Source organism: Peromyscus leucopus, unplaced genomic scaffold (genome assembly GCF_004664715.2).
Source record: "Peromyscus leucopus breed LL Stock unplaced genomic scaffold, UCI_PerLeu_2.1 scaffold_137, whole genome shotgun sequence".
Taxonomy (NCBI): Eukaryota; Metazoa; Chordata; class Mammalia; order Rodentia; family Cricetidae; genus Peromyscus; species Peromyscus leucopus.
The window spans coordinates 260,529-286,161 of record NW_023504523.1 but is presented as its reverse complement, the minus strand read 5'-3'; the positions used below and the strand labels follow the sequence as shown (position 1 = coordinate 286,161).

General features: G+C 46.9%; 1 pseudogene; it reads right to left on the bottom strand.

Annotated features, from left to right (window-relative positions):
- Positions 1-25,633, bottom strand: part of LOC114689781 — a 110,623-nt pseudogene that overhangs the window by 55,092 nt on the left and 29,898 nt on the right.

The window sequence follows — 25,633 nt, the reverse complement described above, 5'->3', positions numbered from 1 at the left end:
TACAACAAAAGAGCATCAAGGGACTATTCTGAGAAGGTTCTCTTGTTAAAAACAAAAACGCAAAGTTTTATGAAAACAATAAAGAAGCACTTACAAGGCCAATGAGATTTATCAAGTAGGAGCTAAGGAGCCTTATGAGAAACATTTCCAGAAGGTGTTGTGAGATATTTGATTACACTGTGTAAACATATATCACTGTAGCCAGGCGGCAGCGGCGGCGGCGCGGCAGATGCCTTTAATCCCAGCACTCGGGAGCAGAGGCAGGCGGATCTCTGTGAGTTCAAGGCCAGCCCTGGCTACAGAGTAAGATCCAGGACAGGCTCCAAAGCTACACAGAGAAATCCTGTCCTCAAAAAAAAAAAATAAATAAATAAATAAAAAATAAAAAAAAAGATATATCACTGTGATTGGTTAAATAAAAAACCTAAATGGCCAATAGCTAGGCAGGAGGTATAGGTGGGACTTCCAGACAGAGAGAGCTCTGGAAGAAGAAAGTGGGGGTGTCACCAGCTGGATGCAGAGGAAACAGGACATGCAGGAGGAGAGGCAAAAGCTACGACCCATGTGACAGCACACAGATTAATAGAAATAGGTTGATTTAGGTTATAAGTTAAAAACAGGCCTAAGCTAAGGCCAAGCTTTCATAATTAATAAGAAATCTATATGTCATTATTGGGGCTGGCAGGACAGAGAAAAGACTTGCTACATGAAGGCTTTGTGAAAAGCAGCGGAATCTCAGGTGAAGCAATATTTAATATAAAGCATCAATAGCAAAGATTAAAGAAAAGAAACACTTTGCTTCTAACTTTCAGTGGGTAAGATTGATTGCATCCATGCAGAGATAAGTGGTTAATGGACAGGAGAAAGGAAGTGTTGCAGTGTGCTCTCGGGTACTTTCAAATCTCACAGAGATACATGCCTATGTTCATGTATATAAAGACAGCATGAGAACCAAATGGCAACATCACTCCAGGAAATGTTTTTATAAACTGATCAGGGGCTGGGGCACAACTCAGTCAGTAACTGCATAACCAGCATGCATGAGGCCGAGTTCAGTCCTCCATACTGTGTGAACCAGTGTGTGGTGGGGCACGCCTGGAAGCCCAGCATTTGGGGAGGATAAGAAGTTCTGGGTCATCCTAGTCTATACAGTGAATTTGAGGCTAGTCCTGGCTACATGAGTCTCAGTCTCCAACAAACAAAAACTATACTTTTTTAAAAAATGGTGTGTGCTCAACTTCTTGATAACCTGGGATACTCAGTTTCTCTTACTGTACTCCAATCTTCTGAATAAATGAAAACCTAACGAAACTCACTCACGTAGGAGAAACGTGGGGCATTATTTTTAGGACAACTCGCCATCTCCCCCATCTCCAAATGTAAGTTTTAGGAACATTGATTCCAAAACAAGCCTACAAATGTAAAGAAGGGCCAAAGCTCAGGGGTAGAAGTGTGCCTGTCTTTCTCAAACCTTTGGGTTATGATCTTGAGAGTAGCAAAAACAAGGCCAGGCAAAAGCCGAACAAAGCCAGATGGCAACAACCACACAAAACACAGAGGGAACCTCCAAACAACCTTAAAAACAAAAACAAGGGGCCGGTGGCTGGGCGGTGGTGGCGCACGCCTTTAAACCCAGCACTTGGGAGGCAGAGCCAGGTGGATCTCTGTGAGTTCGAGGCTAGCCTGGTCTACAGAGTGAGTTCCAGGACAGGCTCCAAAGCTACACAGAGAAACCCTGTCTCAAAACACCAAAACAAAACAAACAAACAAAAAAACCAAGGGGCCGGTGAGATGGCTCAGGCTTATCACCAGGCCTGATGACAGGAGTTCCATCCTTCAGACCCACATGACAGGAGAAAGCCCAGTCTTCTTTGTTACCATCTGATCTCCACATGCCCCCTACAACTAAATAAGTGAAATGAAAGCTCAGTAGGTTAAAAATGTTCATAAAAATGAAGATGAATAAAAGTCAGAGGTGTCAAGTGTAAGTTTGGAAACAGAATTTAAATTTTTACAAAGCCAGAAGCCCATTGGCTGCCTACACTCTGCTGACCAGCCGGAACGCCCAGCTCCTGCGGTGTGAGGCATTTCCAGACGTTAGAGAGTAAGATGGAAGAAAGGATGCAAGAACAGGTGACTCGGGTAAAGAGGGAGGGCGTCTCTTAACAGGCAAAAAAAATGATCTTTGAATTCTGAGCATCCATGATAACAAACGAAATAACATGCTGTCCGTGAGTATGTGGTAAACGTCAATTGCTGTCGAGGTGGGAGAAGCCAGGGCATCAGGTGGGCAGACTCTCTATGAACAGCAGGTCTGGGGACCACCTTTGACCTTGGCAAGCACTGAGCAGTCCCCGGAAAAAATGACATCTTCAGTGCTGAGAGCAGAGGGCAAACGGATCAGTACATACCTTGCCAGAAAACGAAGTTTCCAGACTCGGCATGGCAGGCGGAGATAGGTGGGTGGTGGCTGACCTGAGGGAGACAAGCACCAAAATGTAAAAACGTAACTTGAGGCAATGTTTGTTATGCTGGAAAGTCATTCCTTTTCGTGAGCGAGCTGGGACACAGGAGCTGGAACAAGTGTGTCCTCAAGAGGGCAGGCTTGACATAGCCAGCTCCCCTTTTCTCCGGGTGGGTGGGAAGGAAGCTGGGAATGGAAGCCTCCAGAAGCTTTCCTGGGAGCACGGCCCGCCCAGCCTCAAGTGGTGAGGCACAGCATGATTTGAACAGTATCATAAAAAGAGGGCGTTTGAGGACTGCATTTCCCCAGCCAGCACGGTGACTGACTTGCTATGGAACAACCTGCAAGCATTTTAACTAAGCCGTCAACGTCACCCTTCCGTGTGCTACTTTTAAGTAACATAAAAAGATGTCCCCCTAGGGCTCAGGAAGCTGAAGCATGAAGTCCAGGCTCTTAAGTCACTGATATGGTCAATCCAAGATAGCGCTTTTTCTTAGTTTTGAAATTTATCCATTCATTTATTATGAATGTGTGTATGTGTGTGCACCACGACTCACACGTGGAAGTGTGAGAACAATTTGTGGGAGCCAGTTCTCACCTTCCACTGTGTGGGTTCTAGGGATGGTGCTGAGGTCCTAACTAAGCCTTGGCAGCCAGTGCCCTGACCAGCTGGGCCACCTCACTGGCCGAAGGTAATTCTTAGAAATAATGTGTCTGTGAAGCAGAGCTAGCCATAGACGGTAGACACTGAGGAAAGTCCACCAAATGCTAGGGGGGAAATGTGTTGGGACTGTGGAGAAGGCTCAGTCCACAAAGCAAGCCATTGCCGTACAAGTATGGGGACTGAAATACAGACCCAGAACCCACATGGGGGGGGAGCTAGCTGCGTGTGCTGGCTGGCATTTGTAATCCCAGCGCTACAGCAGAGACAAACAGGTCCTTGAGGCTCACTGTCAGCCAGTCTAGCCTATTGATGAGTACCAGGCCAGTGAGAGACCCTGCCTCAGTAAAACAACAGAAACATGGCAGATGGTACCTGAACAACATTTTTCTTTTGGCTCCCTACATGCACCTGCCAACATGAACACACGTACCACACAACACACACACACACACACACACAGCACATGCTCGCAAATAAAACGTGTTTATCTATCATCATATATATAAAAGCAATCTTGAATGAATAATTACATCCTAGAAGGGATGAGCCTCGAAACAGAGACTGCCACTGGGGGGCGCCATTGCTTGTTTTACCCATCAATTAAGACGCTCAATACAAAATGGAGGCTGTATTCCATCTCTTCATCTCAGTATCACTCAGGACCCTGTGCTGTTCTCACAGATCAGTACTCGTTAAAAACAAAAACAGCCATGCTGTCAGTACGCTTCCAGAAATTTCTCTGATTTCAATGGCTGTTAGCAGAGGCTATCTTCTATTTGGAATGTCTACTTAAAGCCTTTCCTAGGAACAACTTGGAGGCTGAAACCAGAAAGGTCAAGTTTCCCAAACCACAGCATTCAGGGAGTCCACAGAGCAAAACTGAGTATCGGTGGTTTACAGACTTCAGGAAAAAAGAGTTAGGCAGCTGAATTGTTCTCAAATCCATCCACTTCACACTCGGCACTCAGTACTGAGCGCCGTCTGAACAAGCGGTTGTGTAAGGAGACAGGAGGGGAAAGGGGGCTGACAAGTCCACAGCCATCGCTGACTTCACTCGGGCTCACCCACGCTGGGGATCCTGCTTTGTAAACCACCCCTATGTGGAGAGCCGCAGGGCTGAAGGATCCCCAGGCATCCTGCCCACAGCCTTAACTGACAGACTGCGCAGCCAGGAAAGCAGAGAAAAGACGAAATAGCAGCCACACCTTCGGATTACTCAATGAACTGAAATCCGCTATGGGAAGTAGGAGGCGGAACCCTGCTGCGGCTTGACGTATCTTAGTTCCTGTGTGCTGTGTGACGCCACAAAGGCCCCTGCTTTTCTCTGCAGCTTTGGGGAGAAATTTTCACTGTCTTAGGGCCCCAGCTCCTATAGTCAAAGCAACTGTCTGCTTCTGTTTAAAAGTCCAACCACTTGGCGATAGTTTTATCACAAAGCGCTCTATCATCCTCCTTTCTCCATGAGGGAGCTCTCAGAATAGGCTTGCTGAATTTTAAACCACAGGATTGCATACAGTTAACTGGAATAAGGCTGCCTCTCCAACCACAGTTCTCTACCTACCTGACATGTCCACTGGACAGGGCAAGGAGCCATGCAATATGGGAGGGAGCATACAGGCGTCATCAAGAACTTAGTAACTTTACGGGGCTCACCAAATATAAACATCAAAGCAAAGTTACTGTATACAAACACCATGCGCCTGCTCTTAATTACTTTAAATCCTGTAAAATGGAGAAGCATACTGCGCATAGGAACTAGAGGGATCTTGTGATATTAGAAAGTATATACACATTTTATAAGAACGCAGGTATGATCTTTTAAGACCACCATAGCAGATTAACAGTTTCCATCAACTGCCTTTAGATAGAACCCAAAGATGGCTGTGGATTTTAATTTTTTTTTTTTACATTTATTTGTTTGTTTACTGTGTGTTGGCATGTAGAGGTCAGAAGACAAGTTGCAGGAATCAGTGTGGTCCTGTGGGTCACAGGAATGGGGCTCATATCACCAGGCTCGCAGGCAGGCACCTTCACACCCAGTCATTTCTGGCTGGCCTGGAGAGATGGAATTTTAATTGTTTCATGAAGACGCAGTAGTCTTATGTCCTCATTAACCTTCTTTTATAAAGTAGGAAACGGTCTTTCTGCACAGAACCTGCTGCCCAGGGTTCCCCAAATGATGTGCAGCATCTCACCACAGATCCAGCGCTCTCTCTGCGCACCCAGCGGAGACTGCTTTCAAAGATGGCTCCCGCGCCTCCTAAGGCCGCAGGGCACCATTAAAGCCTTTCCAGGGCCACTTAAAAAAAACAAATCTTTTGAATCTGACCTTCTAACTTCTCTATGTTGCATTTATTTCTTTGCAGAATGAAGTCACAAGTTTTGACTTCAAAATGCTGATGCTAACATCTGCTCTCACTATCTTCAGATGCGAATACCAGGCAATCCGAAAAATCTGTTCTAGGGCTTGTAATTTTGAACATCCCCAGAAAGGGCTCATTCCCAATTGATACTTAACCTTTGGGGCTGGCAGCCTTTCAACAGTGTGAAGAAGAGGTAGGGCCAACTGCTGTGTCTTTGCTAATCGTTTAGTCTTGATGCTTTTTTTTTATTTTTGAAACAGGCTCACTAGGTAGCTCAGGCTAGCCAAGCTTGTGATCCTCCTGCCTTAGCATCCAGAGTACTGAGATAACCGGTCAGTCTCTAATTTTACTACATCTTAAGCCAAGAAAAAGAAAGAAGATTGCGTGTGAAGGGGCTGGAGTGAGGGGTCAGCAGCTAAGAGTACCTGCTGTTCTTGCAGAGGACCGGGTTTGGTTCCCAACTCATAACCACCCGCGATTCCAGCTGCAACAGATTCAGTGCCCTCTCTGGTTTCCGAGGGTATCTGAAGACACACGAGTGTGCGCACAACACACACACACACACACACACACACACACACACACACACACACACAACAGTAAAATAAAAAGCAAACAAGCAGTAGATGGCTTTGAATCTGACCTGATCTGGCCCCAGAGGAGACAGTGCCCTCCTGGATAAACACAATTTAACCTGGTCTCAGTACTCTTGCCTATCACTTCCTCTCCAACCAAGGGGCAGCAGGCCCTCACTAGTTAGAATTCCAAGTGTGCAAGAAGCCAGTGAATCACATTTACCACAAGCAGGTCTATATAGTCTTTTCCACAAGTCCCAACACGGTGACATTTTCTATAATTTATGCTTTATTTGTATATGTGAGGCCTTTATTCCCACTGACAATCACTTTTTATTTATGCGTTGCTTATACTTTGTATAGGAGGCAGATGGCACAGAAACAGAAGAGGAAAGTGCATTTCAGTCGTTGTGGGTTTGCACTTTTAGAAGAAGTGTACCCCTTACTTAAATAAACCATTTCTCCCCTGAAACTGCCAGAGACCAGCTACACACCTCCCAGGTCCTGACACCATTAATCGTGTAGGGTAACACACGACACAGAGAAGTACTGAGATCAGCACTACCCGAGAGGGGCCAAGGGGCCATTCTTTCTACATGTCACTCATCAAACACTGGCTAAGTGCCCGTGATGTGTCAGAGTGGAAGCAGTGAGACAGACAGATAGACAGCACCACGATACCAGTTTGTCAGCAGTGGTTGTATTAATGGGGCACAGGGGCGCCTGAAAATGGGGCCCCAGGAGGGGTGGGGGTGAAGCCCATTACACAAAGAGAGATGGTCGGGGCAGGAGCCTGACAATGGAAACCTACCTGGCTGGGGGAAATAAGAAAAGCCAAACACAAGTCATCTGGGAAGGTAATCCTGCCGAACACAGCAGGAGCCAGGGCCCCGGAAACCAGTGTGACAGACAGGGAAGTAGAAGCAGGAGGGTGGGCAGGCCTTGGATGGCTTTCGGAGTATGGCTGGGCTCCATATTTTATTCCAAGTGGCCTGGGAAGCTACTGGAAGACACACAGCAGCCATTCCCTTTGCTTAAAACAATCACTCTGTGCTAGGTCCTCAGGAATTGGCCACGGACTCGAGAAGCACAGTCCAGTCTGGTGCAATAATGCCAGCACTGTTTATGGTGGCTTGGGCTGGTGGCCAGCACTAGTAGAAAAGGTGGAGGCTTCTGAAGGGAATCCTAGGACTTGAGGACTTGTTGACGGACCATCAAAGGATGGTGCCCAGAAGAGTGCGCTGGTGTGTGTGGAGGTGGTGGAGGGACAGGACATGACAATTGTTCTGTGTTCACAGCCACGGTTTATACTAGAACATAGCTTCTTGCAAAATAAACCCCAAAACACCTTAAGTGATTACATGACCTAGAAACACGGAGGGGCACAAAGCCATGACTGAGCAGCATTATTCTCAAGTTATCGATAGCTTTATTTTGAACAGCTTGGATTTCCCCTCTGATATAGTCATTGAAGACAATGCAGTGTTAACCAGGAGTAGACAACTGACCGCTATTGGGATAGAATGATTCCGAGAAGGGACATGAATGAACCAGGCAGGAGAGCTCTTCTCCAGGGAGCAGCAGAGAAGGAAGAAGGGCCGGCAGGAGAGACAGCTGGCACTGGGTCATGGGAGTGGGAGACCTAGCTCTGTCCCTCACCAGCTGCAGCACAGTACAGCTGTTCCTGCTGTCTGGATGCCGGTGAGCCAGCCCTGAGGGCATGAGAACAGGAGAGCTGAACACCCCATCCCCATGCCGAGAGAGAGAGAGAGAGAGAGAGAGAGAGAGGAAGAGAGAGAGAGAGAGAAGAGAGGGGAGGGGGAGGAGGGAGGGTGGGAGGGAGGGAGGAGGGGAGGGAGGGGGAGGGAGGGAGGAGGGAGGGAGAGAGAAACCTTGCACCTTGCCTGGGCAAGCCAGTGGAGCTGGCTCTGGTGGTGTGAGTGTGGGTGAGCCAGACCCAAGGGCCCCTACCACCCAGGCCCAGAAGCAGGACTATGAGTTGGCCCACCCCAACACCACCTCATCTATGAGCTGTTGGAGCATGTGAAGGGAACGAACATACAGATCTCCATGACACAGGACAACAACAGGATATAGAAGAGGAGCCCGTGAGAGTCCATTATTGATAGTGCAGTGGATGCCAGAGGCCTCGAACCAGACCAACGACTCCTGGCAATGAACACTTGCAAGTAAAGATGAATGGACTAAAGGGTTGACCACGGTGTAACTCAATGGGCTATACTACAGCTTCCATGATGAGATTCTTCTCCCTTTTTTGTTTTATTTTGGTTTGGTTGGTTTTTGGTTTTCCTTTTAAATTTTGATAGGGAGGTTGCCAGGGTGGATGGGGGGGGGGAGTGTGGGGAGGTGAGTGGAACTGGGATGCAAGATGTGAAATCAGTAAAGAATCAATAAAAGTAGAAAAAAAAAGTGTCGAGCGAAGAGCAAGGGGAAAACTGACTTTCCTGGACTTTCTTACTGCAGCTTTTAGGTCTTATGTCTTAATGACTTCTTCATTTTTCTGATGCAAACTCTCCTGCACCTGATCGTTTGCAGATGCTCTCGACTCTGAGTCCCACGTGAATAGAATAGCAACTTCTAGAAGTGACCCCCTGTGCAGCATCCTTCCACACCAGGCCTTGCTCAAAGGCACAGACAGTCTACAGAGCTGACTGAACTCACTCATCTTTCCCTCAGGGGCACCCAGAGTCAGTGTGTTCACCCCAGACTGGCAGTGGGCATAAGGAGATGAGTCCCCAAGTGTGAGAGCCCAGAGAAGGAGTAAGACCTTCCCTCCCCGACCCCCAGTCCAGTGCTCATAGAAAGCCATGGCTGCAGCAAGCTTCCTGAACCAAAGGCAGACAGGCCACAAGTTAGAACACAGATCAGGAGCGCCTATGACCTACTCCTGAGCATCTCTCACTCACAAGGGCCACACCCCACAACAAAAAGGCTAAAATCCTTCATGCACTTGGAACACGAAAGGTTTGTGAACACAAATTCCTGGAAATAACTTCACCTTACATGAAACCTTCTACAAGGCAGCTAACTGGTTAGAACTTCAAAGATGGTGGAGGGGTTGGAATTTGCAGGTTCAAAGCCTCATTGCAATTTATCTTGGGCTAGCTTCAGCCCTCTTGATAGCCAGACCTTTGTGTCTGACTTACATTCTTGTACCTAGCAGGTAAAACCTTCTAGAACATTTAACTTACCAGACACTAGCTTCTACAATCAAAAGGCTAAGGATGTGGTGAGACAGCATCTGAGGCCTCTGGTGGGATTTCTCCACTCTGCTGTAAACCACCTACCTAATGCACTGGCTTAGGACTTACTTGGCTCTGTTGCTACCAGACTTTACCCTGTTGAAAATGGGATTTGGGATAGCCTAATTCTGTGTTCTCAACACATGGTCATCATATTGGTTCCAGAATAAACTCTCTCTCATTCCTTTTGAGGTAAGAGTGGCGTTGTTTTTGTGGTTCCAGCCTTGAACAATACACGACAAAAGCTATTTTCACATCCATGGTCAGCAACTCTGCTATCTCTGAGCCTGGTAACTAAACTTTACAAAGGACTCCAGAAGAGTGGCAGGGAAAGGAACCGGAGGGAAACGGGATCTGGAGACACAGGAAGCCTTGCTCCTTCAGCCTTGGTCTCCCGCCTGAAGCTGACCCTGGGTGGCCTGCCACTCTGGGCAATCTAGACATCAAGTGTGACCACACACTTGAGAGGCAGAGGGCACTCTGCAAAACTCCACTCAGTGGTGGTCAGGACGATGTGAACTAGAAACGGCTTCTGACCACAGGAGCCATTAGCAACATGCTGTCTTGTCTTCTCGATGAGCAACAATGCAGAGGCATAGGCTGTTGACCTAGCGGAACTCTGGAGCAGACATCGCTTCACCCCTGGGACTCAGATCGCGACACGAAGAGCCACGTCCCAGCACTGCGCTAACTGAGTCACAGGAGTGGAGGAACAGACCACCACTCTCCAGTGAAAGACGGCTAGCTAGAAAAGTTAGAGAGAGGCCAACTGTCACAGGGCCGTTAGCTGGGAGCTGTGTCCATGTCGGGTCGATCGACGACACATACACATGCATGCATTACACACATGCATGCATTCCACACACAGCACACAACACACCAACACACACACACACACACACACCACTGGGGGCCCCCCCGTTTTCAATATTCGATACGTTCTTTGAGAGGAGCAGGAAAGCACAGAAACCCCCAAATTCCAAAGCTGTCACACACACATCGACAAGTGGCTCGTAGCTGTCCATGGGGAAGATGTGTACCTGGCAGGCAGAAGTGAAATGGCATGCAGGTGAAGGTGAAATGGGTGGTGCTCTCTTTTCTTTTTTCTTCCTTCCTTTTCCTTCTTCCTTCTTCCCTTCCTTTCCTTTTTTTTTTTTCCAGAGTGAGGACCGAAACCAGGGCCTTGCACTTGCTAGGCAAGCGCTCTACCACTGAGCTAAATCCCAACCCGTGGTGATGTCCTTAGACTGCTATGGTAGAGGGCTTCACATAAGTGAGCCATCTGGTGAGGGTGAGTAAGGACAAGAGGAAGGTAGGTGTGTGTGTGTGTTTGTGTGTGTGTGTGTGTGTGTGTAGCTATGTGCCCAGCATCCCAGGAAAAGGAGACTCTGACCCCAACCCTGACCATGTCTAGGGCGGATGGCAGACACATCTTCACATTCTCCTGTGATTATAATCTGCTTCTCAAGTAACCTGCTAATGGGTAACTCTACCTCAAGTGCCAGTAAAGAGATGGTAGCATCCTGAGAAGCTCAGCTTTCCTTTGATGCACTAAAGCAGCAGCTATTTGAGCCAGAAGGCTAAAACCCAGACAGATGATACAGCTCCACTGCTATCAGGACCCGTGGTCATGATGACGGCAAAGCCAGTGTACAGCCGCCTGAGGGCTCACCCGGTCCCACTGAAGGCACTCGGCCCTCGTGCGCTAGCGTGGAGATACAAGACATCTTACTGTAATTCTGTGCTTCCTTCACTCCTCTTAGCCTATTCTTAACACTCTTTAAAGGCGTTTAAAGTCCCCTCTAGACACAAGAGCGATAACCACTAACCACGTATCCTTCCGTGCACGTGCATAATTGCCACGGCATCCTTTCGCTTAGGCCTTCCCACAGCCCACGAGCCAGGCACTGCCATCCCCACTGGGTAAAGACAGAGGCTCCAAGGACGTAAGTCACTCCTGCAAGGCTGCACTCTGAACAGAGGACACGGCCCGTGCCGCAGAATATGGCCAGATGCCTTTTTTGCTTTTTGCCTCGGGATCCAATTCATGTAACCAAAGACGAAGTTTTCTGGAACTCTCCGTTGATCTCTCTGGGTACTTGAGCACCTGCCCATGGGCCCTGGTCCTCCTCGCCAAGTCCCACAGTGGATGTGCTGGCAGAGCCTGTGACTGGTGCCACCCCTTTGGGGATCCTGGGACTGCCACTCACCTCTCCACAGCTCACGTCAGTCTCCTCTTAGAGGCCTTCCTTCTGCTCTGATTGTCAGCTGGAGTCTGGGGCTATTTCAGGCCTTCATTTTTTTTTTTTTTTTTTTTCCACAAGAGTGCATACAACACCATGGTAACCAAACCATGTTTTCATTTCCTCCCATTCCATTTTTAAATTCGGTATTAAATAACCCAGCTGAATCTGAATCAGACCGATGACTGGATCCCGTAACTACTGATTTAGCTCCCACCTCCCCTTATTAAGGAATATTTACCTCTCCGTTTTCACCTGGGAAGCCACTGGCCATATGCCTCGGGGCTTTTGTATATTCACTTTCCTCTGAGTTCCAGGGAACACAATTGCTCTGGGTTTGAGTTTTTGCATTGTCATTTTTGAGAAAGGGTCTCACCACACAGCCTAAGCTGGTCTAGAACTCTCTGTGAATCTAAGACTAGCCTTGAATTCCCAACCCTCCTGCCTGAGGCCTTTGAACAGTAGGATGGCAGGCAGCACGACCACACTCAGCCTGTATTGCATTGAGACAAGCACCACACTCATCAGTTTCTGGGAGCTGGGTGAGGTGGTTGTGAACTTGTAACCCCTTTACTGGGAGGCGGAGCAAAGAGGAGTGCATGTCTGAGGCCAGATGGATATGTAGTGAGACACTAATCTCAAAGAAAAAAAAAGACAGAATGGTTAGGGAAGGGGGAAGGCAGGAAAGAAGAAGAAAAGAAAAAAGAAAAGAAAAGAAAAGGCCAGCTCGCAGCACCTTCTCTCCCAGTCCCCATAATGCAAATTCATTGACAAAAATAACCAGAAGGGAAAGAATATTTAGCAACCCACACTCCTTCTTTATCCTCAGTTTTCTAGGAGCTGGAGACAAATCTATGGGAGCAATGACGACCAGTCTCCTGAAAGGGTGCTTTCCATCTTTCTAAAGGTTATGCATTCTATTTTAGCTGAGGGGTGTTCCACATCGGCAAACACTCGGGACGTTCATCCTCCAATGCACGCAGCACAGCCACACTTCATAGATCAGACCTTGCTCTCGGACCACAGAAGACAGAAATGATGGCGTCACTCCACTTGCCCCGAGCCCTACAGCCTGTAGGAAACAGAACTGTGCTTCAAACGGGAGCTGCTTGGCTCCTGAAGCTTCCATGCTAACTTGTGTGGAAGGACCCAGGAGACCTCAGGCCACGTAAGGACATGATCACCCATTGGAGAGGGACTCTTGTCTATCCCCCCAGCCTCCCCCCGCCACTGCAGGGTCGGAGCCATCTGCAATAGTACCAGGCACACGGTAAACATTTAAAAACAAGAGAGAGATACAAGTTGTTGCTCTGAATAATAAATACATACACAGTGATTCCTCTTGAGTTAAAATCTAGACCACGGCACAACGCCCACTCTGAGGGCCAGTCAGGCTCCAGAATGGTGGTGGCAACTGTTTGGGCACACTTTTGCTCTAAGTCACACTCTGGGCACAGGCTTGTGCCTTGGCACTTCCTTTTGCTAATGATCTGCAGGGAGCTAATGCTGCTGCATTGTAACCAGGCAGGTGTGCAGAACTACCAAAGCCTGGGTGCTGTGGGGAGCAGCTGACCTTCCGTGGAGAGAAAACATATCCCAGCTTTTATGCTGCCAAGCCTGTAATTATCCCAGTCCCTTTGAAGCCAGTGAAAGGAGGAAAATAAATATTTCAAAAGCACGTTTAAGAGCAGACACAAACAATTCTCTCCACAAACACAAAGGGCGCATATCACCTGCTCGGCAAAAAACTGGAAGCCCTTGTCCTGCCGGATGCATTCGTATGTTTCTCCGAGGACGGGTTAAACGGCTTGCTGCCGGCCCGGAAGTAGCTGGAGGCGTATGCGGAGATGGCGAAGGCTGCCACGTATACCTGTGAGCGGAAGGAAAGGACCGGTTCACTTCTGTGACACCGAGAAATCTGTCACAAGGAGATAAAAACCTATGCTGCCTTCAGAAAGGCAAGGCTCCGAAAGGCAATTCAACCAACTCAGCCAACTTCGGTTTACAGCTGTAGGTTTAAATAATGTTCATTTGGGCCTGAAGACAGCAAATCAACCTGTTGAAACTGCCCGCTTATTTTTGGTGTCAGAAATCTGGAAGGGGTGATTTGATCGAGGTGGTAAATTCATCCAAACAGCATGCCGATGCTGAATCCTCTACCTGCAGCCAGCCAGGGCCGGCAATCCCAACATCGGGGCCTCGGGGCAGACGGTGAAAGAGTACAGAGAAGTAACACGGTCCGTCCCCCCCCAACCCCAGTTCAGAAACACGCACAATACGTTCAACTAGTCACCGACTGGTATCGTAGAAACCTGCAAACTTAAACTCACATTGACCAACGGAAGTGTGCGAGTCACTGCTGCACTCTGAGAGGCAACAGGCCAGAGGCCCTTGAAGTTCTGCCTTTCTGGGAGGAAAGCTGAGAGGTAGGGGGTGGGGGAGAGGAGGAGGGTGTGAGAGGACAAGGGAGGAGGGGGAAGAGGAGGAGGGAGAAGGGAGGAAAGAGGAAGAGGAGGATGGGGAGGAGGAGGGAGGAGGGAGGAGGGAGGAGGAGGGGAGAATAAACTACATGTCTACACGGGATTAGCAAAATCCTTTTCTGAACGTCACCATGTGGATTCCAGCCTGTTCTTCAGCACCTCTTTCAGAGCATCGAGGGAAACAGATTCTCTCGTCTGTATTTTGCTTTCCCCCTCAAAGTTAGATGAAAGTAACGACCCGGAGATTTCTTTTTGATACCAAATAGAAACTGTCTCATCGGTCTTCTCTGAACATCTTACGAGGTTTGCTACACTAAACTCAGTGTCATCTATCTCTCTCTCTGTGTGTGTGTGTGTGTGTGTGTGTGTGTGTGTGTGTGATTGCACTTGTGTCATGTATGTGTGTGTAAGCATGCATGTGGAAGTGAGAGGTCAATGTCAGATATCTTCCTCAGTGCTCCCCACCATATTCTTTTGGAGGCAGGGTCTCTCACCGAACATGGAGCTCACTAATTGGGCAATACCATCTGGCTGGCAAGCTCCGGATCCACCTGTCCTGCCACCCTCCACTGCTAAGGGTTTTCTATTCTGTCAGCTTTGACATGGGGTGCTGGGATCGAACTCGGGTCCTTGTCCTTGCACAGCAAACATGTTACTGACTAAGCCATCCCCAGTCCATGCTGCATTCCTGAAACTCAGATACATGCTTCTCTCTCTGCCTCCCCCGTTTCTGACACACCAAACAGGAAGCTCACACTGTCTCTGTGGAAAGCCAAACACCTTGAGTCTCCTTTAAAAAGGTGGCTCACCTTTCAGAGCACTTACTGCTCGGGAGAGAACCAGAGCTTGGTTCCAGCAGGCACATGGTGGTTCACAACTGCCTAAATTCCAGAGCCAGGGGACCTGACATCCTCTCTTGGCCTTTGAGGGCTCTTACACACACGTGGTGCATAGAAACTCACTCAAGCACACACTGCTACAAATACATTAATAAATCTTTTGGGAGAAAACCAAAACCTCAAAATACAGCAGACTGAAGAACCCAGTGCTATCCATGACGCTGGGCAGTAAGAACAAAATCTCCCCTTTGGCAACACCAAGAACCTACAAAGGAGAATGTGGTGACTGCAGAGCAGGAACAGTCACCCTCAGGCTGCAGCTGTGGCTCTGGGGTAGTGCTGGGGTCACTGGGGCTTCCCTAAAACTTTCTTATTCTCCTTTTGTTTCGGAGACAAGATCTCATGTTGTAGGTCAGGCTGGCCTCCAAGTCAATCCTCTGCCTCAGCTCACCCCGTGTTGGGATTACAGGGTGTACCACTATGCTCAGCTTCACCTCTTGTCCAAGGTCAAGACTAGGGACCACTTGGTCCCAGATGTGCACTAATCCTCCTGCCTCAGCTTCCTCCGTGTTGGGACTACAGCTGTGCGCCACTGCGCTTTCCCTTTTATTGGGACCAAGTGCTGAGGATCTTAAGGGTTCTGAATTGCCACAGGAGTTAAACACACTTTAGAATATTTTCTCCCTTTCTGTTTTACATTTTATTATTTTATGTGTGTGTGTTTTTGTGTGCATGTATGGCTGTGCACCATATGCATTCAGTGCCTGGGAGCCCAGCAAGAAAATGATGGTGGATCCCTTGTAATTGGAGTTAGGGATGACTGCAAGTCATATGGATGTTGGGAATCTGCCTGGTGGTGGTGGTGGTGGGTGGCGGCGCGGTGGCGGTGGCGGCCGCCGTCACACGCCTTTAATCCCGGCACTTAGGAGGTAGAGGCAGGTGGATCTCTATGAGTTCAAGGCCAGCCTGGTCTACAGAGCGAGTTCCAGGACAGGCTCCAAAGCTACACAGAGAAACTCTGTCTCGAAAAACCATAAATAAGTAAATAAATAAATAAATAAATAAATAAAAATAAATAAATGTTTCATGTTCGAAGTGAATGGCTTTCTTTGAGGCAAGGCACCATAAATGCCGACTTTTACCACTAGATTTAAAGCTTCCTGCCTACCTATCTCCAGCAGATACTGTCTAGGGAAATTCAACAAAAAAGGCAAAATCACAACTTGTGTTTTTTGGCATTTATGATCATTAACATCAAGAGAGAAAATCTCTCTGATAAGACGGTCCCAGAGATCAGGCAGAAATGGCAATGGGATGTCTCTTCAGCCAGGAGCTGAGGTTCTCATCCGTTTCCAAATCAAGGCAGCCAAGGAGCTTCCTTGAGCCTGAGAACTGCAGGCTGTGTGGAGTTGAAGGGGTCTGCCTCCTGCCACGGGGGTGGGGGCTGGGGAGGGGTGCAGCTAGTTCTGTGAAGCCCAAGAGTGCACTCCTCTCCAACCCAGCCAGGCAGCAAATGAAAGAGAGCTCTGCACTCAAGTCCCAGCCCCCACCCAGGCAAGGGGGCGACTGATCACCAGCTCCCAAACGAGGAAGCCAGGAGAACAGTTTCCACAACAAATCTTCTCAGTCAAGAGTTTTTGCAAACAAAATTGCTTATTTAAATAGCTCTATAAGAGAGAGGAAAAAGGTGGTGATGGTGGGGGGTTGTTTACTGTGTCATGATATAAAACACCCTCTGTGAATGATACTTTCCAAAAGCGTAGGAATGAATGGGACAATTCCAGAAATAAACAAAAACATTCTCAAGGGAAATTTACTCTGGAGGAGAGAAACTGCTCAAGAAATTAAATTCTGTCCCCCAGGGTAGTAAAAATAAACACAGGCAGCCAGCCTAGAGCATGTTTTCCAGCCGAGTCTATGAGAACCATCCAATGGAAGCTTCCAGAGAAAGAGCAAGCCCAAAACCAGCAGAACCACCCGCCCCCAGGTAGGCACCAGCTGCAGAAGGCCTTCCTTTCCCACTGCAGATTCTGATGAGGTCACTGCACATAGCCAGGAAGCGGGGGACTGAGACTCTTCCGAGAAATGACTGTCTCTAAGGAGCAATCGGAATGGGGACTGGGCTTTAAGCCTCTGGGCTCCGAATGGCTCAGAAGAACAGTTCAGGGAGTGGGGGCCTCACCATCCTCTCCAGGGCACTGGGCATGCGCGCAGCCTTGTCCAGAAGCTCGCTGTATTCCAGCTCCTCACAGAGCCGCTGCAGGGTGTTCAGCGGCTCATTCAGCTCCACCGGCATGGCCACCTTGGACAGGTCCTTCCGATGTTGTTGCGCAGGATGCTCCATAAGCTGACACTACTGGTGTTGGGGCCCTGTGCTGGCAAGCAGGTCCGCCTTTTGGACCTGGCTTCCCCACCACTTTCGAGAACAGGCCCTGCAAGGAAAGAATTCTGGTCGACTCCAGGAAGCTAGTCCACGAAAATAACCCTAGCAAGTACTCACTGTCAAACCCAGTTATGCAGTGTAGGATGGAAAGCTAGAAACTAGCAACAGAATGCTGAGCAATTAAATACCAAAACTAGGGTACAGCTCAGTAGGGGAGCACGTGCTTATGCACCAGTCCTGGCACTGCTGAATAAAGAAATGCCCCAAACTGTATACACTAATAGCCATGCACTTCATTCCTGGGGAGATTTAGGAAGTTCCCGCTCGCTCAAAAGCTAGCTCCTCACAGCTTCAGACTCAGAATAAGAACGGAAATCGGGTTTCCATGCCAATAACAGGTTAGACTGGTATAAATTTGAAAGCTTAACCACATCAAATTCTGAAAATCAACTCTGCGCTGTTTGAGATGTGGTCTTATTCTATAGCCCAGGCTAGCCTCAAACGCACAATCATCTGCCTTCACATCTCCAGTACTGGGATGTTAGCTGTGCACTACCTACTGGCTAAATTGTATTTATTCTAGAAAAAGAAAAGAAATAGTTTCCATCAATTATTCTACCAACTCAGACAGTGGCCCTTTACATTTGGGACTATCTGTAAATTAGTGTATTCTCTACCTACATTATTCATACTGTAGGGGCATTTTTATGTTCTGCTTATTCAGCTGTCTAAAGCATAGTTCTGTTATTTAAATTCTCCAATAATAACATTTTTAGTGACTGTAAAAATACTCCATGGTATAGACACATCATAATGTATTGGCTCGCTCATTACTGTTGGGCCATTAAGTGTTTCTAGATGTTCAGCTACAATTCAAAAAATGCAAAGAAAACCCAACAGCAACCAACAATATGGACTATCTACACATCAGGATACTTGCTTGGTCTCTGATCATTTTATCAGCACATATGGTTGAGGACTGTCATGAAAGGCTGTTAGTGCTTTTGGTTCATATGATCCGAATGTTATTAAAAAGCACAAGTGAGTAGATGTGGGATGCCCCACACCCACCACACACAAAGCCCATGTATTGAAGAGCAGATTCCCCAGCTGACAGATCCAATTCCTGAGACCTGGCTGGATCAGGAGCTCTCTGGCCCGACCAATGGGCTGGTCACTGACTTTTGCCTTACAGTGAGTGGACTACAGGACAGGAGGGGGTTGGAGAGAGAGTGGTCCCTCAGGGCTGCTCCTTTCTCCCGCCTCTGCTTCCAGGCTGCCATGAGGTGAGCAGAAGACACTGAAGAACTTTCTAGTATGTTCTGGAATGCTTTTGTGATCATTTCTTCTTCATCCTATACACATCGACTCCCTTCCTTTCGTTTTCTGTCTATTTTACAATTTCACATGTTTTTACAATTTTATCCCAAGTTGGCATTTACGTTTAAGCTTGGCCCACGGAGGATTTGATGAATGAAACATTTACAGTCACATACATAAAACTGCCCACCACTTCTGTCTCAGGCTCTGATGTCTCTCTCCTGCTCTGTGTCTCTTTTCAAATGGCATCTTTTCACTGTACGGATGAACAGGTAAACACACCACTTTCTGTGTGTTTATTAAACATAGACACGTAGCATTCACTCATTACATAACCAATAGCTCTGAATAAAGAGGCAGCTTTGATGAACAGAAACGTCTGAAATTGGGGTCATGCTGTGCAGTTGCAGGCTAACTTAAGCATCCAGTTCAGTTCCAAATTTACTTTCATTGGTTATATGGGCAAAATCTGACACAGGCGCACAGGTGTAAATGGGGGCATCTTTGGCAACAGCTCTGCGGGCAGTGGCATGTTTCCTTTGGTCCACTAAGTCTAACATTTCAAAGACTGCCACTCTACCACCACAGCCATGCTACTGACGCCACACACGCCCTCTTTTCACTCTGTGGTGCTGGTCGCCTCAGCCTCTGACGTGTATTCTCCTTCTTCCTCTTTAGGGTACTTCTTGAAGTAAACAGTACTATTATCTCCGTTTTATAGATGAACAAAGTGAGGCAGAGAGGAGGGTCCAGCACACATAACCAACAAGGAATAGAGTTGGAGCTGGTGCTCACGGATTCCCTTCAGTCCATATTCTCAGCTACTTAACTTCTGCAGCATTCAGCACGGCAACAGGTCCTGCCATGTGACCTGATTTCTTCTGGGCGAGAAACTGATAGGAAGTACCCAAAACACTAAGTGTCTGCTGCATACTCTGGGAATCCTAGTTTAATAGCCGGAGAGCTCTGCTTTAGCTGTTTTCATTTACATTTTCTTTCCTGACACAGAGTCTCATATATCCAACAGGCTGGACTCGAACTCTCGATGTAGCCAAGGATGCCCTTGAATTTCTGATCCTTCTGCCTCTACCTCCCTAACCCTGGATTACAGGTGAACACCACCATGTCTCATTTTATGTGGCACTGGGTATATAGAATCCAGGACTTCACGCATGCTAAGTAAACACTCTTCCAACTGAGCTACACCCACAGAGTGGGTTTAATTCTTCTTTTCTCAGTAGGCAAACTGGGTTGTAGAACATGAAGGTTATCTCTGAAGGCATCTTTTCAAGATGTCTAGAAAACCCTGTCACCATCTGAGAAAGTCTACAGAGAACTGGGGACATCCCATTATGGTATTCAAGCTTAGATGAAGGAAGGTCCAGCAGGTATGTGCTGAGTTTGAGCTGAATAGCCACGGACTAAGCAAGAGAAGCAGCCTGACCACCTCCATGCTCATCTCAGCTGCTGTTAATGCAGCATGGCCGTTGACGGGTGTCCTGGACCAATCCTTTCTTCCTTACTTCAGCATCCTGTTTACTCCATGCTCTCCTGACCCTCCCTCAGGCCTCTGGGAAATGGGGGAGGGGCCTCAGCTTTATCATCTTCCAGCTCTGTGGCTGGAGCACCATTTTGGTGCTCATACCACTCACTGCACACTGAGGGAGCAAGTGATGTTTCTTCGTGAACCTGTTCGTTCTTTGTTTTCACAGAAAACAATCTGCATTCTTGTCTGTGACCTTCTGCTTCTAACTCACCGGGTTTTAGGTTTTTCTATCAAGAGATGACTCTCTACAGAGCAAACTACCTTCCTTCCAGCAGGCGATGCTGAAAGGGGGCTTTGTGGATGGTGGGAAGTTACCCGCCTGCCCCTGGAGTCCTCAAAGCAGCGGCTCTGGAGTGTTTGGACAATCCATTCGTATAGTTCACAAACATTCGCTAAGCTGAGACACTGAAATAAAGGGGTCTGGCACCGTTCCCGTCCTCTGTGTGGATATGATAATGGTGGCAGATGATGCTTTGAGTATTCAATGGGGGCAAACCAGATGCCAAGATGGGGAGTGACTGACTGATGTTCAGGGCCCTGTGCAGAGGACCGTGGACTGGGAACTCTATGGGCATCTTCCTAACTTGACTGTTCTGCTTCCTGAAGTCACAAGCTGCTTGGGATTAGTCAGACACTCCAGGGACCCCACAGCTCAGACTCACATAACAAAATACCTTTCTTCAAAAACTGCATTTATCTATTTATATTTGGCATTCATGTGCCACAGTGTGAGGTGTGTGTGTGTGTGTGTGTGTGTGTGTGTGTGTGTGTGTGTGTGTATGGCCAGAGGACAACTTGTGGGTATCAGTCCTCTCTTATTTTGTGGGTTCCAAGGAATAAAATTCAGATTGTTCAGTTTGGTAGAAAGTACCTTTACCCACTGAACCATCTTGCCAGTCCCAGAAATATCTTTCTTGGTCATCATTTCCCTTCTTAGGATTAAGCAGTAATAAAGGGGCAGCTTAGGAGACCCTGAGAGGAGGTAAGAGTATATCTCTTGAATAATCTGAAGCTGACTATCACTTGGACCTTTTAGTTATATATGCCCTATCAAATTCTTAAATTATAACAACATTTCAGTATCTGAATACAGAATACCATATCCTATATTGCACTTGCAGAGAAAATGCATGACTCATAAGGGACACCCTTGTTTAAAAAAAAAAGTCAGGCCTGGTGGTGCACATTTGTAGTCTCAGCATTTGGAAGGCAGAGACAGGAGGATCCCTGACTCTCAGGCAGCAAGCCCAGCCTGATTGGGAGCCTCGAGTGACAGTTAGAGACCCTGTGTCAAAAAATATGACGGATTACACCAGAAGACTGACACCCAAGGTTGACCTCTGACCTACGCACGCACGCACGCACGCACGCACGCACGCACGCACACTCAGCTGCAGGCTTCCAGAGATCCTGTAATGTAACACTTACCTAAGGTCTGTAATGTAAACACTTACCTAAGGTCTGTCTTTCATTGTCTAAGTCATTACTGAGGTTGTCTAAGGACAGATTGTCACTTATGTCACTGACATATGAGTCGTCATCAGAAATCTGTGGGAAAGAAGAGATAATACACATGAGAGAGAGAGAGAGAGAGAGAGAGAGAGAGAGAAGAGAGAGAAGAGAGCACCAGCCTTTCAGAAAACCCTACTCCAAATGACCAAGCATGCCACGTCTCACACTACAAATCCACAGAAATCATTTGGGGTACTTATTTCATAGAACACCCCCTAATCTACCTAGGTGATGCTCACAGCAACAAACTGTTAGGGCTGGGGGTGCAGGTGGACTGCTTGCCTAGGGTGAGAGGGACCCAATTTTGGGCCCCACCAAAGGAAGAAAGGGACAGAAGGAGGGAGGGACAGAAGGAGGGAGAGAGAACATTCTTAGATATTCTTGGTTCTCAAAGAAAAATAAACAAAAACAAAAAAATCTCCAGTGTCACTGCTGTCATAATAAAAATTCTTATTTTGCAGTATTTCCAGATCATGCTAATACTTCAGTAAAGGAGTTAGCAACTTATTTTTGAACTCTTTGTGAAAAATGATTCTTGCATGGGAGTTAGTACATAAAATTATTTTATATACTAGATAATATTTTTTATTATATTTCTCTATATTTAATGGATTAAAATCACACATAGTAATGCTAACTGTGGGGCTTGCCTATTCCAGAAAGTATATTTTTTATGCATCAATTTAAAGCAATGTTTATAAATTTAAATTAATACAATAAACATATCAGACAGTAATGATATAAAATGTCTAACAAATTAACATGATTGAAAAACACACAGGCTATAAAGCAGGCATATGAACAGGAAGAATTCACAACTAGCAATGAGAAGTCTAAGTAACAGAAACACGCGGGAGTCCAACACCCTGAATTTCACATTTTCTTAACAGATAGAATCATCTTGTGTTGTGGGTGTGGTGTGTTACAAGCAGGCCCTCAGAATGTAATGGTGTGGAGGAGCCATGGAGTCGAAGATTTTTGTTGACAGATCTTACTGAACAGTTTGGTGAACAAAGTCACAAAGGAGATTTGGGGGCAGCTGACTGAAAACAGTAGTCAAACCTCGTTTTCTGACGAGCTGGGGAGATAGCAGAACTTCCGGCATCAAAAACTCAGAAAGGGAGTCGGTGATGGACAGCCTGCTCTCGTTGGAGAGCTGGTGCACCAGGGCTCGGCTTTCGTCCCCTGAGTTTTCCTGGAGAAGAGCAGAAAGAAGATTGCATATATTTAGAACAGCCTCAAGAGAAACACAATCCACAGATGGTTGACTCGCACAAACACTGGGTCACAGGCCCATGCAAACAGGCAACACAGAGCAGAGGTCAGCTTCAAAGGAAAAGTGAGCCTCACAAGAAACAAAACGAGAAATGAAGTTCCCTCCCAAAAGGATGCTTCACTTACAGGCATGAACATTGTTCAGACACGTGCGTGCCACAGATCTCAAGCACAAGCCAATTTTGTTCCCTTGAGGAGTAGGAAGGTTCCAACACTGAGTTACATCCTCTTACTCTCTACCACTCAGGATGCTTCTTTCTAGTCTAAACTCCCTTCAATGCATGGCTGATTCCAAGCAGGGTGTCCCAGTGTGTATTCAGAGGCCAATATCCTGCTTCCAAGGACTCCCTTAACAAATAAACTCTGTGTTTTGGTCCAGAGGTACCCATGATGGTAGATCATTCCTTATTCATGGGTGAGTGGGATTAATTTCCTTGTCTCTCTTCACCCACATGACTCTTAAGGGGAAGGAAACTTTAGCCCCCAAGGATGATGCCACAACTTAGCAGAGTAACACTGCTTTTTTCCTCGTGTTCCTCCATTCTCCACTCCACTGAGTCCAGATTCATTGAGAAGGGTCCCAGATACTCAGGGGATGTGCTTTCTAGTCTATCTGCAAGTAAAATTTCAACCCCACTCAATGAATCAAGCAAATATTTGCATATTGTCCTCATCCAATCATAGATGAACATGGACCTATACAAGGCTTCTGACCTGTGGCATGTACACATTAGACCAGAACCACCAACAGACCCTGGGCCACAGGAAGTGGGAGACAAAGTTGACCTTAACACTGACTCTTGCAACCCAGAGCCTGATTAGAACAGATTTAGGACACGATAATTCCTTGGACTCCTGAGTCCCTGGTCAGCTCAGGCACTTCACTGGCCTGCTGGGGTGGCTTCAGAATTGTCATGCATCTGATAAGTGAGCCACAGAACCAGATGGAAAGGAGTTCAGACAGATGCTGCCACGCCCAAAGGTCTCCTGAGTTCGGGATGTCCCTGCTCTTCTCATCAACAGATACTGTGCCCAAGGAGGTCCACTGGGACAGGAGGCCTCAGCAGTTTCCTAATTAACACACAGCAATGAGTCCTTTGAACGTTAGGAACAGAGGGAATTCTACATCTCTCCTCTTGGAGTCTTTCTACATCAGCCCAAGGTACGGGTTTAAATACTTTATACAGCCTCTAAAGGCCAGCTTTCTCTATCCCTACAAAGATCTCCATGTACGGCAGCTGCTTTCTTTCTAAAATAATTTTTCTTGACTTTTTGAAATTTAACATATAATTACACCATTTCTCCCTCTAACCCTTCCATGTATTTCCCCTGCTCTTTCAAATTCATGGCTTCTTTTTCTTTAACACACACACACACACACACACACACACACACACACTTACTTCTACGTATAGAAGTACTTCATAAAGTTACTTATATGGACATTTCCAGGGCCGACCATGTGATGTTGGATAACCAACGGGGGGGGGAGGGGGGGGAATCTTTCCTGGGAAAGACTTCTGCTCTCAGCACCTCTTAGTAGCCTAAGTTCTTTGTCTAGGGTTGAGGCCCCCATGAGATTCCCTCTGCCATGTTATCACATCTTTAGGTGTCCTATTTGTTTGGTCTTATGTAGGCAGCCATGTCGGTGAGCCTTCACCCATTAGTAGCAGGCGGTTGCTTTCTTAAAGGAAATAAATGCCTCTCTCCTCCGAAGACCCAGGCACAAGGCTACGGAGCTGAAGGTACCGCAGTGCCCAGCAGGCAACAGAATCTTCCCGCGTCTCCTGTGGGCCGATGTTCGGAGAGGCTCATGATTTATTCACTTGTGCTTCTCATTAATTCATCACCACACCTACCTGCTCTAGATTCCTCCTCCCAGACTGACAGGTCAAAAGGATTTCCTGACTTATCAACACTGAAAGCAAGACATGTTGAAAAATCATTAGCTAAAATGGTTAGTGCAGCTGTGTTTTGGATTCACTTTTAAAAGGGATTTCTAAAAATATAATGAGGTATCTCAGGAGTGGGCCAAAGTGTCACCATCAAGTTCCTTACATTTCCTATGTACTTAGGCATGAAGTCTGAGGGTAAGGTAGGGTATTTTTAGGAACTGATTTTAGATGGACACTGTCACATAAGGTCAGGTATGGAAATTTTCCATGTGTGGTAATATGTTGTTTCAAAACGTTTGGGCTTTGAAACATTTCAGATTTGGGATCCCAGCCCCTACCTGTTCTTGGTGCCCCATAACTTCAGCAACAGCTTATGATCTCATACTGAAAACACCAGGACACCTGCCCTCCAGCACAGCTTTTCAAGGATCACAGGTCTTATTTAAAATAGGAACACAGTTCAGCAGTCACTTCCCTCACTGAAGCTCAGGAGGCTATCTACCTGTTGTGCATATTACAACGAACTAAACATAAAAAAAGGAGGGGTGGATAACACCCCAAATCCCATCACACTGCAGCAATTGCTACAAAGCCTTGGACATTTTCTCGCCAATCTTATATATTCACATACTTTTTTTGTAATAACTATAATTCATACAATTTACAAACATAATTAAAAAAATTCTCAGCCAAAATGCATTAAAAAAATTCCTAACAGTAATGTGTTCTTAGGATAAAAGCAGTATGTGTGTTGAATAATAAAATACACAAAAATGCAAATAGAGTAGGTACCCCTCAAAAAGATCCATCA